The sequence below is a fragment of the Triticum dicoccoides genome, chromosome 5B, assembly GCF_002162155.2.
Source record: "Triticum dicoccoides isolate Atlit2015 ecotype Zavitan chromosome 5B, WEW_v2.0, whole genome shotgun sequence".
Lineage (NCBI taxonomy): Eukaryota > Viridiplantae > Streptophyta > Magnoliopsida > Poales > Poaceae > Triticum > Triticum dicoccoides.
Genome location: NC_041389.1, coordinates 158,708,217 through 158,729,616, shown reverse-complemented (window position 1 = coordinate 158,729,616; position 21,400 = coordinate 158,708,217).

Genomic DNA, 21,400 nt, shown 5'->3' with positions numbered 1-21,400 from the left:
TCATGAACATCATCATTATCTTGTTCATTATCACTAGATGAATGTTCATTACCAGATTGGGTCTCAGCATTAGAGATAGAAACATCATTATTATTATTAGGAGTTTTTTCTATTTCAAGATCACTAGAGGTATGCAAAGTCCTATCATATTTCTTTTTCTTTTTCTTTTTAGAAGGACTAGGTGCATCAGTGTTAATTCTTTGAGAGTCTTGTTTAATTTTTTTAGGATGTCCCCCAAGATAAAGTGGTTCCTGGGTCATTCTACCTCCTCTAGTTACTACTCTAATAGCATGATCACTGATATTATTGTTCATTTCATCAAGCAACTCTCTTTGAGATTTAGCAACTTGTTCTAACTAGGTATGAACCATAGAAGCATGTTTTCCTACGCCTCTAACATCATTAGAGATTCTAAATAACAAGTCACTCAAGCGAGCAATCATATCAGACTTGTATTTCAATTGTTTCATAACATTTTCATTGAAGTAATATTGTTTTCTAATGTAGTTATCAAACTCATAAAGGCATTTACTAGGATGCATATTATAAGGATTATCCTTTTCATCAAATTTCATTAAAGAGTTTACCTCTACCACCTTGGGTGGTGGTGTAACAAGTCCGTGTATCTCTTCAGTAGGAGGTAAATTTTCAACGTCCTCTGCTTTAATACCTATTTCTCTCGTATTTTTATTTGCCTCTTGCATATCTTCAGGAATGAGATATAAGATAGCCCTCTTCTAAGGAGTGGGTTTAAGCGGTGGTTCAGGAAGAGTCCAATCATCATAATTTTTCAATATGTTATTCAATAATTCCTCAGCTTGTTCAACAGTTCGTTCCCTGAAAACACAACCAGCACAGCTTTCTAGGAAGTCCCTAGAAGCATCGGTTAGTCTATTATAGAAGATATCAAGTATTTCAGTTTTCTTAAACAATTGGAGAAGCCTCCCCCAAGCTTGTGGGAGACTCTCTTCTTCAATTTGCACAAAGTTAAATATTTCATGTAAGGCAGCTTGTTTCTTATGAGCAGGAAAATATTTTCAGTGAAGTAATAAATCATATCCTGGGGGCTACGCACACAAACAGGAGCAAGAGTATTGTACCATATCTTAGCATCACCCTTTAATGAGAATGGAAATATTTTGAGAATATAATAGTAGCGAATTTTATCCTCATGAGAAAAAAGGGTGGCTATATCATTTAATTTGGTAGGGTATGTGATACGTCTCCAATGTATCTATAATTTTTTATAGTTCCGTGTTGTTATGTTATCATTCTTGGATGTTTTACAATCATTTTGTAGCAACTTTATATCATTTTTTGGGACTAACCTATTGACATAGTGCCCAGTGCCAGTTGTTGTTTTGCTTGTTTTTTACTTCGCACAAAATCGATACCAAACGGAGTCCAAACGCAGCAAAACTTTTTGGAAATTTTTTCTGGACCAGAAGACACGGGAATGGGCCAAAGAAGTACCAGAGGCGTGCCCGAGGGGGCAAAACCCACCTAGGCGTGCCTGAGGGCCTAGGCGCGCCCTGGTGGGTCATGCCCACCTTAGTGGCCTCCCGCACTGCCTCTTCACCCTATAAATACCCAAATATTCCAGAAACCCTAGGGGACTCGACGAAACACAATTCCAGCCGTTGCATCTTCCAGAACCATGAGATCCAATCTAGACACCATCACAGAGGGGTTCATCATCCTCATTGGTGCCTCTCCGTTGATGCGTGAGTAGTTCATTGTAGACCTACGGGTCCGTAGGCAGTAGCTAGATGGCTTCCTCTCTCTCTCTCTCTCTCTCTCTCTCTCTCTCTCTTTTCTCAATACAATGGTGATACGGGGCTAACCCGGTGTAGGCCGATCTTTAACAATTTGAGTGGATTCCCTCGAAGAACACGAAGAAAACAGGGAAGAACGGGGAGAAATCACAAGGGGAAACACTCAAGAACAAGTCCAATCACACATCCACTAGACAATCAAACACACAAGATCCGCAAGGTACATGAACAACAAAAGGAAAGATACAGGGTAGAGTTCATCTCCAAGAGGAGGTCTTGATGGGGGGTGCTCCCGTGAGGGGGTCTTGATGATATCCCGCGGGATCTTCTCCAAGATGGAGGTCTTGGCCTCCAATGGAGTAGTGGTCTCTCTCTCTCTCTCTCTCTCTCTCTCTCTCTCTCTCTCTCTTAAGAGGAGGAGTGGTAGGAGCAAAGATCACATGCAAATGAGCTATCACTTTGCTAACCCTAGAAAGGAGGTGGAGGTGGTGTATTTATAGTCTAAGCCACGAAGGGGTAAGTGGGAGAGGGATACAAGCCCAAAGTCCCGTGGCTGCGCACAGGCAGGTACCAGACGACCGGTGGGGGTCAGACGTCCGATGGCTCGGGACGGTCCAGACGTCAGGCGTGTGTGAGAAGCCCGCTGATTTGTCACATCCCGAGTTCTGGTATGACCTAGACTAGCTAGTCATGTGTGCATCATGTTTATATTCCATTTAAATTTGAAATGGGGATCTGTGAAACCCTCAGAAATCATTTCTGGAAATGACCCAGATAAAAATTGCTCCAAAAAGGTCCAAGAAAATGTTCATGTTGCTCTCTGAAAATATTGGCCAGATGTAAAAATCAAACCAATATTTTTAGGAGCTCATAAGTATTTATTTTGGCCATTTGGATTAATCCAGTAATTATTTTGCCTTCGATATATGTGTGTTATATACATAATATATGTCCAAAAATTATGTTAGTTGTTGAGGAGCTCTGGAATATTATAACCCTCCTATAAAAATTGGCATAAGAAAAAAAATTAGTTTAGTATTATTTTTAAAGCAGAAACAAATGTCAGAAAATAGAAAAGAAATGAAAAAGGAAGAAACTTACCTGTGCAGCCCGACACTATGCACCCTGGCCTGGCCCAGCGGCCCAGCAGGCCGGCCCAGCTGACTCGCGACTCCAGTCGTCGTCCTCCTGGCGCTAGGAGGACGATGGGCACGCGCTCGCCGCCCACGCGCACGTGCGCCGCCTCCTGCCTGCCTGGCTGGCCTCCCCCTCGTCACTCTGGACGCCCCGGACGACTCCACGTGACCCCCCAGGCCTCTCTCTCACTCTCTCCCATCCTCCTCCCCGCCTCTGTCACCCTCTTCCGCGACAGGCGAAGCACTGTTGTCGCCGCAGCTCACCGTCGACGCGCTCCCCGCCGTCCCCTCACCCCTCCGTCGTGTCGACGAGCTCCGCGTTGTCACCTGCCACCTCTCCGTCGAGCCACGCGCCTCGGGAGGCCCTGGAGCGCCCCGTTGTCTTCATCTCCGTCCGCCGGAGATCGCCTCTGGCGCCCCCCGCGACTTGCTGCTACCTCCCCTAGATGAGCGGGAGCGCGGGTGACCTCCTGGTGCCCCCAGCCGCCACTCCCGTGGCCTCCAGCACGGACTCCGCCACGTCCAGAGGTCGCTGGCGACGAGCCCCATCGCACCTGCCATGCGGGCCCGACCCGTCAGGTGATTAGCTTAAGCTAATCACCACCTAACCTAACCCCCCTGACGCTGACAGTGGGCCCAATGCCCTAACCTTTTGTTTAGATTGTTTAACCCCGTGTCACTAACGTGTGGACCCCACACGTCAGGTTTGACCTGGTCAGCTCCGTTGACCTGCTGACGCATGCATGACGCAGTGCTGACGCAGTTATTTATTTTCTGGTTTAAAAATGAATCAGGAAAATCCAGAGAATGTTATAAACTTCAAAAAATCATATAAGTTCAACCATAGCTCAGATTGAAATAAATTATATATGAAAAATTATCAGAAAAATTCAATCTATCCATCTTTACGAGTTTCATGAATGACAAACCAACTTATACTTACTATATAAGTGAAAACATATAAATGGCATTTATAAAGACTTATTTTGGAGTTGCGTTTGAACCTTTGGTTCAAATGGACTTCAACCAAATGAATGCTAGATGCATTAGCTCAAACAACATCACATCTACATGCCATGATCATGCATCATATTGTTGCATATGCTTGTGTGTTGATAGTCGACACCGTTCCTTCTCGATAGGTCCTGCTCCGGAGAGTGTTCCAGAGTACCTGTCTGAGGAGCAGTGCCCCTGTTGAACTACCAGGCAAGCAAACCCCCTTGTTCATTCTGATAAAATCCTACTCTCTTGCTCCTGCTGTCAGTTATTTCACTAGGACAACAACGATTCAACTGCTACTTTGTGCTGCGGTAGGTGAACCCATTCCTCTGTATGACCTGTCATTGCCACAGTAAATAGTTGAAACCCACTAGCATGTGTAGGAGTTGGTTGAAGCCATGTTGTGTTCCTACCATGCCATGCCTACTATTGCTTAGAGTGTGTGAGGTCTGATTCATTGGGAATGAATTGGAGTGCAGTGTTACGTTCTGATGCTGAGAGTTAAGCGTGGGAACACGATTTGGTAAAGGTAGAGGTGAGAGGCCATGTAGGAGTACATGGTGGGTTGTCTCATTGGAATCGTCCTTAAGCACAGACTCCTGTGTATGTCGTCCAATGACTAGTTACTACCATGCATTGGAATGCTTAAGTGCCCCTCTCGACTTATTAACAGACTTGATCTCTGTCCAGGAGTCGCAACTAGTTTCTGGTGTTTGTAGGTAGTGTTATTTTTCTACCAAGTGGCACCCGGCAGGGTGGGCTTGGGACAGACTAGGCACACGTGGCACGGTGTACTAAGTGGCACCCGGTTGGTGGGCTTGGGAACCCTGCTCACATCGTTTGGGGCCGTGATGGAAACCTCGGCCGGACTCCCATACGGATATAACCCGAAAAGGCGATAAACCTGGACTAGAGTCTTGTGTGGTTAGTCAGGTCGTGGCCGGCACCCTCACCAGGCTTCCACTTGAAGGTTGCCGAGATACATGACGTGTACATGGCGGTAAGTGGCGAGAGCGTGTGTGAAGAAGTACACCCCTGCAGGGTTAACATGATCTATTCGAATAGCCGGGTCCACGGTTATGGACTTCTTGGATGCTTACGTGGTACATAGACAACTTGAAGTGGATACTCTAAAATGCTCAAGACAAGTGTGAGTGCTATGGATGGCCTTCTCGTAGGGAGACGGGGATGAATCCATAGTAGTGTATTGTGTGGTGATTAGTGGATTCGTGTGCATTGTCTCACCTCAACAAAGTTACTCGTAGTCGTAGAACAGGATAGCCACTGAGTCAAAGCTAGCTTGCTGCAACTAAACCCCACATTACCTTCTTGATACAAATGCATGTATGATAGTATCTGATGTAAGTCTTGCTGAGTACCTTTGTACTCATGTTGCTTTATTTATGTTTTTCCAGCAGAGACTTCGGTCTTACTAGTTTCCGTGGACTTCGACAAGTAGCTTGTACCTCAGCTACGATATTGATCGGATGTTGTAGATAGTCAGGCTCTTTAGCCTTTTTCTTTTGTAGATGTCTATACTCAGACATGTAATGCTTCCGCTCGTTGCTTGTATGCTCTGAATGTTGGGTCATGTGACCCCTATTTGTAATAAATGCTATGATGGCTCTTCTAAGCCTTTGCCTATATGAGTTGTTGAGTTATGTTGTGATGCTATGTTGTACAGCACATACATGCATGTTATGAGTACGTGCAATGTGTATTGCTATGTGTGGGACCTGACAACCGTTGTTTATTCTTCGTAGCCTCTCTTATGGGGAAATGTCTCCTAGTGCTTCCACTGAGCCATGGTAGCTTGCTACTGCTCCGGAACACTTAGGCTGGCCGGCATGTGTCCTTCTTCGTTCATGTGTCTGTCCCTTCGGGGAAATGTCATGCGTTGTTCCTTTAAATCCTTGTAGCTTGCTATGACTTGGGTTCATACGTTGATGATGACACGTTCGTTGTTGGGTCATGTATGTCTGTTCCTGTAAGTTTGCGCCACTTTGGGTTTACGACTAGCCATATCAACCCGGGTTCTCTATCATATGGATGCTAGCGACCCAATCATATACGTCAGCCAAAAGGCGCAAACGGTCCCGGCCAAGTAAGGTGGCACCCATGGGAATACCGTGCATGAGGCCGCAAAGTGATATGATGTGTTACATGCTAGATCAGTGTGACTTGGGATCGGGGTCCCGACAGCTTTGGTATCAGAGCTTGACTGCCTGTAGGATTACCAAGCCAACTGGTCGAAGTTGAGTCTAGAAATTCTTTAGTTATATAAGGGAATTGATTGCGGAAGGGAACGTAGGGCTCTTTTTACTCCTTTACCTCATGGCCTTCTGATCTGAGTCATCCTACCTTTCCCACGGGGTTAAGGAACTAGGCTTTCTCTTCCGTCTAACAGGGTCACGTGTTACTACTCCGTAGTCCCATAGGATTGGTTGATTAGAGTCCTATCCCAGTTTTCGAGTACTTCCGGTGTAGTCTGTTTAGTATTATGACAGAACCTTGAGTGGTGATGTTGAGTTGATCTACTACCCCATTTTAGTAGGATGTCTGATACGTCCATTTTGCATCATGCTTCTATATCCATATTTATTGCATTATGGGTTGTTATTACACATTATATCTCAATACTTATGGCTATTCTCTCTTATTTTACAAGGTTTACCATGAAGAGAGGGAATGCCGGCAGCTGGAATTCTGGCTGGAAAAGGGCAAATATTGGAAACTTATTCTGCACAGCTCCAAAAATCCCAAAACTCCACGGAAGCTATTTTTGGAATTAATAAGAACTATTGAGCGAAGAAACTACCAGAGGGGCCCACACCCAGGCCAGGAGGGTGGGGGGCGCGCCCACCCCTACTGGGCGCGCCCCTTGTCTCCTGGAACCCCTCGTGGCCCTCCGGTGTCCATATTCTACTATATGAAGACTTTTACCCTGGAAAAAATCATAAGCAAGCTTACGAGACGAAACTCCGCCGCCATGAGGTGGAACCTTGGCGGAACCAATCTAGGGCTCCGACGGAGCTGTACTGTCGGGGAAACTTCCCTTCGGGAGGGGAAATCAGCATCATCTTCATTACCAATGATCCTCTCATCGAGAGGGGGTCAATCTCCATCAACATCTTCACCAGCACCATCTCCTCTCAAAACCCTAGTTCATCTCTTGTATCCAATCTTGTATCAAAACCACAAATTGGTACCTGTGGGTTGCTAGTAGTGTTGATTACTCCTTGTAGTTGATGCTAATTGGTTTACTTGGTGGAAGATCATATGTTCAGATCCTTAATGCATATTAATCCTCCTCTGATTATGAACATGAATATGCTTTGTGAGTAGTTATGTTTGTTCCTGAGGACATGGGTGAATCTTGCTATTAGTAGTCATGTGAATTTGGTATTCGTTCGATATTTTGATGAGATGTATGTTGTCTCTCCTCTAGTGGTGTTATGTGAACGTCGACTACATGACACTTCACCATTATTTGGGCCTACAGGAAGGCATTGGGAAGTAATATGTAGATGATGGGTTGCTAGAGTGACAGAAACTTAAACCCTAGTTTATGCGTTGCTTCGTAAGGGGCTGATTTGGATCCATATGTCTAATGCCGTGGTTATGTTTACCTTAATACTTATTTTGTAGTTGCGGATGCTTGCAATAGGGGTTAATCATAAGTGGGATGCTTGTCCAAGTAAGGGCAGTACCCAAGCACCGGTCCACCCACATATCAAATTATCAAAGTACCGAATGCGAATCATATGAGCGTGATGAAAACTAGCTTGACAATAATTCCCATGTGTCCTCGGGAGCTCTTTTCTCATTATAAGAAATTATCCAGGCTTGTCCTTTGCTACAAAAAGGATTGGGCCACCTTGCTGCACTTTATTTACTTTCATTGCTTGTTACCCATTACAAATTACCTTGTGACAAAACTATCTGTTACCTACAATTTTTGTGCTTGCAGAGAAAACCTTACTGAAAACTGCTTGTCATTTCCTTCTACTCCTCGTTGGGTTCGACACTCTTACTTATCGAAAGGACTACGATAGATCCCCTATACTTGTGGGTCATCAAGACTCTTTTCTGGCGCCGTTGCCGGGGAGTGAAGCGCCTTTGGTGAGTGGAACTTGGTAAGGAAACATTTATAAAGTGTGTTGAAATTTTCTATCACTGGTTACTATGGAAACTAATCCTTTGAGGGGCTTGTTTGGGGTATCTTCACCCCGACCAGAAGAGCAAAGAGTTGCTCCTCAATCTACTGAACCTACCGAAAATATTTACTTTGAGATTCCTTCGGGTATGATAGAGAAGCTGCTAGCTAATCCCTTTGCAAGAGATGGAACATTGCATCCCGATTTACACCTTATCTTTGTCGATGAAGTTTGTGGATTATTTAAGCTTGCAGGTATTCCTGATGATGTTGTCAAAAGGAAGGTCTTCCCTTTATCTTTGAAGGGAGATGCATTGACATGGTATAGGCTATGTGATGATACGGGATCTTGGAATTATAAACGATTGAAGTTGGAATTTCACCAGAAGTACTATCCTATGCATCTTGCTCATCATGATCGTAATTACATATATATATTCTGGCCTCGCGAAGGAGAAAGCATCGCTAAAGCTTGGGGGAGGCTTAAATCAGTGCTATATTCATGCACCAATCATGAGCACTCAAGAGAAATGATTATTCAAAAAAATTATGATCGGCTTTCTTCCAATGATCGCAACATGCTCGATACTTCATGTGTTGGTTCTTATATGCTGAAGACTATTGAGTGCAAAAAGGATGTTGTTGCAATTGGTTTAGGGGATATGTCTCATGAGTTTAATTTTGCTAAATTCCGTAGACAACCTCGTGATAAAGAATCACCTAGTAAGGATGAGATCATTGGTCTTGCTTCTATTGCCGTGCCTCCTACTGATCCGTTAGAACAATATTTGCTAGACCACGAAAATGATATGTTTATGAATGAAAGAAGGGAAATAGATGAAGTGTTCCTTCAACAGGGTCCTATTCTGAAACACAACTTACCTGTTGAAATCCTAGGGGATCCCCCTCCACCCAAGGGTGATCCCGTGTTTGATCTCAAACCACTACGTGATAATCTTAAGTATGCTTATCTTGATGAAAATAAAATATATCCTATTATTATTAGTGCTAACCTTTCAGAGCAAGAAGAAGAAAGATTATTGAAAACTCTGAAGAAGCACCGTGCTGCTATTGGATATACTCTGGATGATCTTAAAGGCATTAGTCCCACTCTATGCCAACACAAAATAAATGTGGAAAAGACGCCAAACCAGTTAGGGATCCTCAACGACGATTGAATCCCAAGATGAAAGAAGTGGTAAGAAAGGAGATACTAAAGCTCCTTGAGGCAGTATAATTTATCCCGTTGCTGATAGTGATTGGGTAAGTCAGGTCCATTGCGTTCCTAAAAAGGGAGGTATTACTGTCGTTCCTAATGATAAAGATGAACTGATCCCGCAAAGAATTATTACAGGTTATAGGATGGTAATTGATTTCCGTAAATTAAATAAGGCTACTAAGAAAGATCATTACCCTTTACCTTTTATTGATCAAATGCTAGAAAGACTATCCAAACACACACATTTTTGATTTCTAGATGGTTATTCTGGTTTCTCTCAAATACCTGTGTCAGCGGAAGATCAATCAAAAACTACTTTTACTTGCCCTTTTGGTACTTTTTCTTATAGACGTATGCCTTTTGGTTTATGTAATGCGCCTGCTACCTTTCAAAGATGCATGATGGCTATATTCTCTGACTTTTGTGAAAAGATTTATGAGGTATTCATGGATGATTTCTCCATTTATGTATCCTCTTTTGATGATTGCTTGAGCAACCTTGATCGAGTTTTGCAGAGATGTGAAGACACTAGTCTTGTATTGAATTGGGAAAAGTGCCACTTTATGGTTAATGAAGGCATTGTCCTGGGGCATAAGATTTCCGGGAGAGGTATTGAAGTTGATAAAGCTAAAGTTGATGCTATTGAAAAGATGCCATGTCCCAAGGACATAAAAGGTATAAGAAGTTTCCTTGGTCATGCCGGTTTTTATAGGAGGTGCATTAAGGGCTTTTCTAAAATCTCTAGGCCTCTGACTAATTTATTGCAAAAAGATATTTCTTTTGTCTTTGATGATGATTGTGTAGAAGCATTTGAAATACTTAAGAAAGCTTTGATCAGTGCAACTATTGTTCAGCCAACTGATTGGAATTTACCCTTTGAAATTATGTGTGATGCTAGTGATTATGCTCTAGGTGTTGTTCTAGGGCAAAGAGTTGATAAGAAATTGAATGTTATCCAGTATGCTATTAAAACTCTTAATACTGCCTAGAGAAATTATGCTACTGCTGAAAAAGAGTTCTTAGCAATTGTATTTGCATGTGATAAGTTTAGACCTTATATTGTTGATTCCAAAGTTACTATTCACACTGATCATGCTGCTATTAAATATCTTATGGAAAAGAAAGATGCTAAGCCTAGACTCATTAGATGGTTCTCTTGCTCCAAGAATTTGATTTGCATATTATTGATAGAAAGGAAGCTGAGAACCCCATTGCAGACAACTTGTCTAGGTTAGAGAATGTTCTTGATGACCCACTACCTATTGATGATAGCTTTCCTGATGAACAATTAGCGGTCATTAATGCTTCTCGTACTGCTCCTTGGTATGCTGATTATGCTAATTATGTTGTTGCTAAATTTATACCACATAGTTTAACATACCAGCAAAAGAAAAAGTTCTTTTATGATTTAAGACATTACTTCTGGGATGACCCACACCTTTATAAAGAAGGAGTAGATGGTGTTATTAGACGTTGTGTCCCTGAGCATGAACATGAACAGATCCTACGCAAGTGTCACTCTGAATCATATGGAGGACACCACGCTGGAGATAGAACTGCACATAAGGTATTGCAATCTGGTTTTCATTGGCATACTCTCTTCAAAGATGCTCGTAAATTTGTCTTATCTTGTGATGAATGTCAAAGAATTGGTAATATTAGTAGAAATCAAGAAATGCCTATGAATTATTCTCTTGTTATTGAACCGTTTGATGTTTGGGGCTTTGATTATATGGGACCTTTTCCTGCCTCTAATGGTTATACACATATTTTAGTTGCTGTTGATTACGTTACTAAGTGGGTAGAAGATATTCCAACTAGTAGTGCTGATCATAACACTTCTATTAAGATGCTTAAAGAAGTTATTTTTACCAGGTTTGGAGTCCCTAGATATCTTATGACTGATGGTGGTTATTCATGGTGCTTTCCGTAAGATGCTTGCTAAGTATGATGTTAATCATAGAATCGCATCTCCTTATCACCCGCAGTCTAGTGGTCATGTAGAGTTGAGCAACAGAGAGCTCAAATTAATTTTGCAAAAGACTGTGAATAGATCTAGAAAGAATTGGTCCAAAAAACTTGATGATGCATTATGGGCCTATAGAACTACACATAAAAATCCTATGGGTATGTCTCCGTATAAGATGGTTTATGGAAAAGCATGTCACTTACCTCTAGAACTTGAACATAAAGCTTATTGGGCTATTAAGGAGATCAACTATGACTTCAAACTTGCCGGTGAGAAGAGGTTGTATGATATTAGCTCACTTGATGAATGGAGAACCCAAGCCTATGAGAATGCCAAGCTATTCAAAGAAAAAGTCAAACACTGGCATGACAAAAGGATACAAAAGTGTGAGTTTAACGTAGGTGATTATGTGTTATTATTCAACTCTCGTTTAAGATTTTTTGTAGGAAAACTTCTCTCTAAATGGGAAGGTCCTTACGTTATCGAGGAGGTCTATCGTTCCGGCGCCATAAAAATCAACAACTTCGGAGGCACAAGTCCGAGGGTGGTGAACGGTCAAAGAATCAAACATTATATCTCAAGTAATCCTATCAATGTTGAAACTAATATTATTGAGACCGTAACCCCGAAGGAATACATAAGGGACACTTTCCAGAACGTTTCAGACTCCGAAAAGGAATAGGTATGTGGTACGGTAAGTAAACCGACTCCAAAACAGTTCTAATGGCAGTTTTTCTCCATTTTGGAATATTTAAGAATTTTAGGAAGAAACAAGTAATCCGGGAAGGACACGAGGCCTCAACGAGGGTGGAGGGCGCCCACCCTTCCTGGGCGCGCCCCCCTATCTCATGGCCACCACGTGTGCCTCCCGGACTCCGTTTTCTTGCATGTTACGTATTTTGGTCGGTAAAAATTCATTATATAATCTCCCGAAGGTTTTGACCACTATATCATGCAAATATCCTCTGTTTTCGTTTCGAGCTGTTTCTGTTACTGATTTAGAGCAATATGTCGTCTTAGGATTCGGAAGGGGAAAGCTATGTAGCTGATTACCTTGCAGACCCTAAGGTCTACGGGGACTTGGAGCATGGTGGCTGGACCACTGAAGAAGAGGAAGACTATGAGCCTAAGGGAAAGGAGGAGACGAGTTCAGACGAAGATGAAGCCCCATTACCTCAACCTGGGGACATGCATGTGGAGTTTAAAAAGTCAAGCCTCCCCGATAGAGCAAAGAAGCCAAAGATCGAGTTTATCCCTTTTCGTCTCTTGCATGAAAATAAGCAGGAACTATGCAAAAGAATATTAAGTCTTGAGCAGGAGATCGACGATCTAAAGGAGCAAAATACTATCCTCAAGAGTAAATTGAGGAACAAGCCTACATCATCAACCACTCCTACTTCACTGCCTCCGGGGACATAATCACATGGGTATGGGCACTCCCCTTGGCAACTGCCAAGCTTGGGGGAGGTGCCCCGGTATCGTATCACCATCACACTCCTATCTTTACCGTTTTATTTAGTTCGATCCTTTTAGTAGTATCTTGATCTAGTAGATTGAAGTTTTAGTATCAAGTAGTTTTGAGTTTTGCTTTGTGATCTCTTTATGTAATCACGTCCGTGAGCTATCTATAATAAAGATTAGTGTTGAGTCAAGGGCTTTGCTATCTTGCCATGATCTTGAGAAAGTAGAAAGAATAAAAAGAATAAAATGGGTCATATTGATCTTGTGGAGAGTAATGACTTCACACATAAAAAGTATGAGGCATAAAAGTTGTTGAGAGTTGACAAACTTAGTTTTGGTCATCATTGCAATTAATAGGAAGTAATAAGGAAAGAGAGGTTTTCACATACAAATATACTGTCTTGGACATATTTTATGATTGTGAGCACTCATTAAGTATGACATGCTAAAAGAGTTGATGTTGGACAAGGAAGACAACGTAATGGTTTATGTTTTCTCACATCTCAGTTAAAGTATATTGTCATTGATCTTCCCAACATGTTGAGCTTGCCTTTCCCCCTCATGCTAGCCAATTCCTTGCACCAAGTAGAGATACTACTTGTGCTTCCAAATATCCTTAAACCCAGTTTTGCCATGAGAGTCCACCATACCTGCCTATGGATTGAGTAAGATCCTTCAAGTAAGTTGTCATGCTGCAAGCAATAAAAATTGCTCTCTAAATATGTATGACTTATTAGTGCAGAGAAAATAAGCTTTATATGATCTTGTTATGGAAGCAATAAAAGCGACGGACTGCATAATAAAGGTCCATATAGAAGTGGAAATATAAAGTGACGTTCTTTTGCATTAAGATTTTGTGCATCCAACCCTAAAAGCACATGACAACCTCTTCTTCCCTCTGCGAAGGGCCTATCTTTTACTTTATGTTTTTACTTTATGCTTGAGTCAAGGTGATCTTCACCATTCCTTTTTCATTTTATCCTTTGGAAAGCTCCTCGTGTTTGAAAGATCTTGATATATATATCCAATTGGATGTAAGTTAGCATGAATTATGATTGTTGACATCACCCAAAGGTGAATACGTTGGGAGGCAACACAATAAGCCCCTATCTTTCTTAGTGTCTGGTTGAAACTTCATAACCACAAGTATTGCGTGAGTGTTAGCAATTGTAGAAGACTATATGATAGTTGAGTATGTGGACTTGCTGAAAAGCTCTACTCTTGACTCTTTCTGATGTTACGATAAATTGCAATTGCTTCAATGACTGAGATTATAGTTTGTTAGTTCCCAATGAAGTTTCTGAACCATACTTGACATTGTGAATTGATTGTTATTTGAGCATAAGAAATCATATGACAAAATCTATTTATGTTGCTGTTATAAGAATGATCATGATGCCCTCATGTCCGTATTTTATTTTTATCGACACCTCTATCTCTAAACATGTGGACATATTTTTCGATATCAGCTTCCGCTTGAGGACAAGCAAGGTCTAAGCTTGGGGGAGTTGATACGTCCATTTTGCATCATGCTTTTATATCAATATTTATTGCATTATGGGCTATTATTACACATTATATCTCACTACTTATGGCTATTCTCTCTTATTTTACAAGGTTTGGAATGTCGGCAGCTGGAATTCTGGCTGGAAAAGGAGCAAATATTGGAAACCTATTCTGCACAGCTCCAAAAATCATGAAACTCCATGGAAGTCAGTTTTGGAATTAATAAGAATTATTGAGCGAAGAAACTACTATAGGGGGCTCACACCCAGGCCGGGAGGGTGGGGGCGCACCCACGCCTACTGGGCGCGCCCCCCTGTCTCCTGGGCCCCCTGGTGCCCCTCCGTGTCCATCTTCTGCTATATGAAGGCTTTTACCCTGAAAAAATCAGAGGCAAGCTTCCGGGACGATACTCCGCCGCCACGAGGCGGAACCAATCTAGGGCTCCAGCAGAGCTGTTCTGCCAGGGAAACTTCCCTCCAGGAAGGGGAAATCATCACCAATGATCCTCTCATCGGGAGGGGGTCAATATCCATCAACATCTTCACTAGCACCATCTCCTCTCAAAACCCTAGCTCATATCGTGTATCCGATCTTGTATCAAAAGCACAAACTGGTACCTGTGGGTTGCTAGTAGTGTGGATTACTCCTTGTAGTTGATGCTAATTGGTTTACTTGGTGGAAGATCATATGTTCAGATCCTTAATGCATATTATTACTCCTCTGATTATGAACATGAATATGCTTTGTGAGTAGTTACGTTTGTTCCTGAGGACATGGGTGAAGTCATGCTATTAGTAGTCATGTGAATTTGGTATTCGTTCGATATTTTGATGAGATGTATGTTGTCTTTCCTCTAGTGGTATTATGTGAACGTCGACTACATGACACTTCACCATTATTTGGGCCTAGAGGAAGGCATTGGGAAGTAATAAGTAGATGATGGGTTGCTAGAGTGACAGAAGCTTAAACCCTAGTTTATGCGTTGCTTCGTAAGGGGCTGATTTGGATCCATATGTTTAATGATGTGGTTAGGTTTACCTTAATACTTTTTTTGTAGTTCCGGATGCTTGCAATAGGGGTTAATTATAAGTGGGATGCTTGTCCAAGTAAGGGCAGTACCCAAGCACCGGTCCACCCACATATCAAATTATCAAAGTACCGAACGGGAATCATATGAGCGTGATGAAAACTTGCTTGACGATAATTCCAATGTGTCCTCAGGAGCTCTTTTCTCATTATAAGAAATTGTCCGGGCTTGTCCTTTGCTACAAAAAGGATTGGGCCACCTTGCTGCACTTTATTTACTTTCATTGCTTGTTACCTGTTACAATTTATCTTATCACAAAACTATCTGTTACCTACAATTTCAGTGCTTGCAGAGAAAACCTTACTGAAAACCGCTTGTCATTTCTTTCTGCTTCTCGTTGGGTTCGACACTCTTACTTATCGAAAGGACTACAGTAGATCCCCTATACTTGTGGGTCATCATAGATAACTGGCTCCATAGCATCACTCATAAGCTGCATTTCGCGAACGTAGCTGAAGATGACAAGGTCACCTATGCCACATACCACCTGGAAGGTCCTGCCAGTCTTTGGTGGCAGAACTATGAGGCTATGCTTCCAGCTGGCCAGATTTCCACCTGGAGGGATTTCACTGAGGCTTTTCGCGAGCATCACATTCCTCAGGCCCTCATCGATCACAAGAGAGAAGATTTCCATAGTTTCACCCAGAGTAAGTGGTTGTTGATGCTTACAATAAGAGTTTGAGAACCTCGCCCCCTATGCCACAGAAGAGGTGTCCATGGATGCCAAGAAGCAGGCTAGGTTCCGGGAGGGTCTCAACCCCAAGTTGCATCGTGATCTCCACCTGCATCATTGTGATACATTCCATGCTCTTGTGAACAAGGCCATTAATGCAGAGACAGCTCAGGTCACTTACGAGGAGTCTCGTAAGCACACCCATGATTGGGGATCTTCCTCCGGCTCTAATTCTCAGAAATGCCGGATTTGGGTTCCAAACTCCGCTCTTCCTTCCGGATATTCACCGAGATCATCCTATGTGGTGCCTCACCCAGCTCAGTCGTATGCTCCACCCAGGCCTATTGGTAGACCGCTTGTCAGTGCGGGTCCACGTCCAACTTTAGGGACTTGCTTCACATGCGGGAAGCTAGGACACTATGCATGTGACTGCTCTCAGGCCAATTATGCTCCACCCCATCCCAAGAAGTCTGTTGGCTGTGTTAAGCCATCAAGCAAGACGATCAGTGCCAAGCCACCTCGCACTGAACGTGTATGTGTGCATCATGTCTCAGCTAAAGACACTCATAATGATCCGGATGTCGTTCTTGGTACACTCCTTATAAATTGTCATCCAGCATCGGTTCTGTTCGATACTGGAGCATCTCATTCCTTCATTTCTGAAAGCTATGCTAACTTGCACAACATGTCATTTTGTGATATGCCCTCTCCACTAGTCATTCAAACTCCTGGATCCAAATGGCAAACTTTAGTGTAAGCCATGGTAACAAAATCCTTGTTGACAGACTTGTATTCCTTGCATCACTTATAGCCCTCAAGTCTACAGATATTGACATCATCTTGGGTATGGACTAGATGAAAGCTCATTATGCCAAGATTGATTGTTACACCAGGTCTGTTCAGCTTACACACCCATCTGGCAAGATAGTAACTGTCTCCACTAGAGTTGCAAAGCGTCAACTCTATTCTCTTAATGCCAGCCCTCTCCCAGACCTTGAAGATATCCTGGTAGTCCGTGACTTTCCGGATGTCTTTCCAGAGGAACTGCTAGGTGTTCCACCTGATAGAGATGTAGAGTTTGTTATAGATCTTATCCCAGGAACCGCTCCAATCTCTAGGAGACCTTACAAGATGGCACCCTTGGAACTAGCCGAGCTTAAGAAGCAACTTGATGAGTCCTTGAAAAAAGGGTTTCATCCGTCCTAGTTCTTCTCCTTGGGCTTGCCCCGTCCTCTTCATGAAGAAGAAGGATGGTACGGATCAGATGGTTGTAGATTATCGTCCAGTTAATTTGGTCACGATAAAGAACAAATATCCGCTCCCCACGATCAATGACCTGTATGATCAGCTCGCTGGATCCTCAGTCTTCTCCAAGATGGATTTGAGGTTAGGCTACCACCAAATCAAGATCAGGAATGGGGACATCCCCAAGACGTCCTTTGTCATCCGTTATGGGCAGTACGAGTACACTGTCATGTCCTTCGGTCTAACAAATGCTCCAGCTACATTCTCCCGCTTGATGAACTCGATCTTCATGGAGTATTTAGATAAATTCGTCATGGTTTACCTCGATGATATTCTTATTTACTCGAAGAACAAGGAAGAGCATGCCGAACATCTTATACTTGTGTTATAAAAACTCAGAGAGCACCGCCTTTATGCCAAGTTCTCCAAGTGTGAATTTTGGTTGCCAGAAGTGACTTACCTAGGCCACGTAATCTCTGGTAAGGGCATTGCTGTCAACCCCGAGAGAATTCAGGCCGTTCTTGATTGGACTCCACCTGAAATAGTTAAACAAGTTAGGAGTTTCCTTGGTCTAGCCAGTTATTGTCGCCGGTTTGTTGAAAACTTCTCCAAAGTGGACAAACCTCTCACGGAACTTCTCAAGAAATATAAAAAGTTTGAGTGGTCCCCATGGTGTGAGTACAGTTTTCAGGAGCTGAAAAGACGCTTGACTACTACTCCCATACTTGTGCCACCAGATTTCACGAAGGACTTTGTTATCTACTGTGATGCCTCATGACAGGGACTAGGTTGCATTCTTACGCAGGATCGTCATGTGGTTGCCTATGCATCTCGACAGTTGCATCCACATGAGGATAATTATCCTACACATGATCTAGATCTTGCAGCCGTAGTCTATGCACTCAAGACCTGGCAACATTACCTTCTTGGTAAACGTTGCGAGATCTACACCGATCACAAGAGTCTCAAGTATATCTTCACCCAACCAGATTTGAACCTTAGGCAAAGACGTTGGTTGGAAGTGATCTCAGATTATGATATAGGGATTACTTACACCCCAAGCAAACCCAATGTCATGGCTGATGTGCTAAGCCATAAATCCTAATGCAACAATCTCATGTTGCAGCATGGCCAACCACTTCTCCATGGGGAATTTTGTAAGCTAAACATTCACATTGCTCCTCACGGCTTCCTTTCTACCTTGGTGGCGAAACCTACTCTTGTGGATCATATCATAGAAGCCCAGAAGCATGATACATGGATTACCCGGATCAAGAGAAACATTGCCAAGGGAATTGCTGGTGGTTTCTCTTTAGATAATCGAGGTGTTGTTTTCTTCGGGAACTGCCTGGTGGTCCCCAAGAAGTAGCACCTTCGACAGCTGATCCTTAAGGAGGCGCATGAATCTCCTCTTACTATTCATCCCGGTAGTACTAAGATGTATCAGGACCTACTCCGGAGGTTCTGGTGGACTAGGATGAAGAGAGAAATTGCTCAGTTTATTACTAACTGTGACATTTGTTGTCGCGTTAAGGCAGAGCATCAGAAACCTGCTGACACTCTTGAGCCTTTAGCTATTCCTGAGTGGAAATGGGATAAAGTTGGTATGGACTTCATCACCGGCTTTCCCAGGACCAGGAGAGGGAATAATGCTATCTTCATAGTCATTGATCGTCTCTCCAAAGTGGCACACTTCCTACCTGTTCGGGAGAGTATCACTGCTAGTCAGCTCGCTGACTTATATATTTCTCGAATAGTGTCACTTCATGGTGTTCCACTAGAGATCAATTCAGACTGTGGTTGTCTTTTCACTTATCATTTCTGGGAGAGTTTCCAACCTGCCATGGGAACCCATCTTTCCTTCAGTACCTCTTTCCACCCTCAGTCTAGTGGTCAGGTGGAAAGGGTCAACCAAATTCTCGAAGACATGCTTAGAGCTTGCGTTATCTCATTTGGTATGGATTGGGAGAAATGTCTTCCTTTTGTCGAGTTTGCTTATAACAATAGCTATCAATCCAGTCTCAAGGAAGCTCCTTTTGAGATTCTCTATGGACGAAGATGTCGAACACCTTTGAACTGGTCAGAAACCGGTGAAAGACAATTCTTTGGACCAGACATGATCCAGGAGGCAGAAGAGCAAGTTCCTATCATTCTTGAGAATTTGAAAACAGCCCGGTCTCGTCAGAAGAGTCAGTATGATCGTCATCATAAGGATATGACTTATGAAGTGGGTGACAAGGCTTACATTCGGGTTACTCCTCTAAAGGTACCCATCGTTTCGGTATCAAGGGCAAGTTGGCTCCTCGTTACATTGGTCCTTTTCGCATTCTTGCTAAACGAGGAGAGGTTGCCTACCAGTTGGAACTACCCCCACATCTTTCTAGAGTTCATGATGTCTTCCACGTCTCTCAACTTAGGCGTTGCTTCTCAGATCCCATCCGTGGAGTGGGCCACGAAACGCTTGATCTCCAAGATAACCTCACATACCGAGAGTATCCGGTTCGCATTCTTGATCAAGCAGAGCGTGTTACCCGATGTCAGAACATCAAGTTTCTCAAGGTTCAGTGGTCTCATCATTCCGAGAGAGAAGCTACTTGGCAGTGAGAAGATTGTCTTCGATTGGAGTACCCCACTTTCTTTCCGTCGACCCCTGAATCTCGGGACGAGATTCTTTCAAGTGGGAGCGAGTTATCACATCCCTAGTTCTGGTATGACCTAGACTAGCTAGTCATGTGTGCATCATGTTTAAATTCCATTTAAATTTGAAATGGGGATCTGTGAAACCCTCGGAAATCATTTCTGGAAATGACTAAAAATTGCACAAAAAGGTCCAAGAAAATGTTCATGTTGCTCTCTGAAAATATTGGTCAGAGGTAAAAATCAAACCAATATTTTTAGGAGCTCATAAGTATTTATTTTGGCCATTTGGATTAATCCAGTAATTATTTTGCCTTGGATATATATATATATATATATATATATATATATATATATGTTATATATATAATATATGTCCACAAATTATGTTAGTTGTTGAGGAGCTCTGGAATATTATAACCAGCTCCTACAAAAATTGGCATAAGAAAATAAATTAGTATAGTATTATTTTTAAAGCAGAAACAAATGTCCGAAAATAGAAAAGAAATGGAAAAGGAACAAACTTACCTCTGCAGCCCGGCACTGTGCAGCCTGGCCTGGCCCAGCTGACTGGCGATGCCAGTGGTCGTCCTCCTGGCGCCACGAGGACGATGGGCACGCGCTCGCCGCCTGCGCGCATGTGCGCCACCTCCTACCTGCCTTCCTGGCCTCCCCCTCGTTGCTCTGGACACCCCGAACGACTCCATGCTAACCCCCTAGGCCTCACTCACTCTCTCCCGTCCTCCTCCCCGCCTCTGTCACCCTCTCTCGCGACAACAGAAGCGCTGTTGTCGCTGCAGCTCACCACCAACGCTCTCCCCAACGTCCCCTCGCCCCTCCGTCTTGTCCACGAGCTCCGCGTCGTCACCTGCCACCTCTCCCTCGATCCAAGCGCCGTGGGAGGCCTTGGAGCACCGCCATCGCCGTCGTCTTCATCTCCGACCGCCGGAGATCGCCTCCGCCGCCCCCGCGACTTGCTGCTACCTCCCCTGGATGCGCGGGAGCGCCGGCGACCTCTTGGTGCCCCCAGCCGCCGCTCCCGTGGCCTCCAGCGCGGACTCCGCCGCATTTAGAGGTCGCCGGACGAGCCCCGTCGCACCTGCCATGCGGGCCCAGCCCATCAGGTGATTTGCTTAAGCTAATCACCACCTAACCTAACCCCCTTACGCTGACAGTGGGCCCAGTGCCCTAACCTTTTGTTTAGATTAGAGATAACCCCCTGTTTAACCCTGTGTCACTGACGTGTGGCCCCGACACGTCAGGTTTGACCTGGTCAGCTCTGTTGACCCACTAACGCAGGCATGACGCAGTGCTGACACAATTATTTATTTCCTGGTTTAAAAATAAATCAGGAAAATCCAGAAAATATTATGAACTTCAAAAAATCATATAAATTCAAACGTAGCTTCATGCATCTGTACTAGCTTCATGCATGACAAACCAACTTATACTTACTATATAAGTGAAAACATATAAATGGCATTTATAAAGACTTATTTTGGAGTTGCATTTGAACCTTTGGTTCAAATGGACTTCA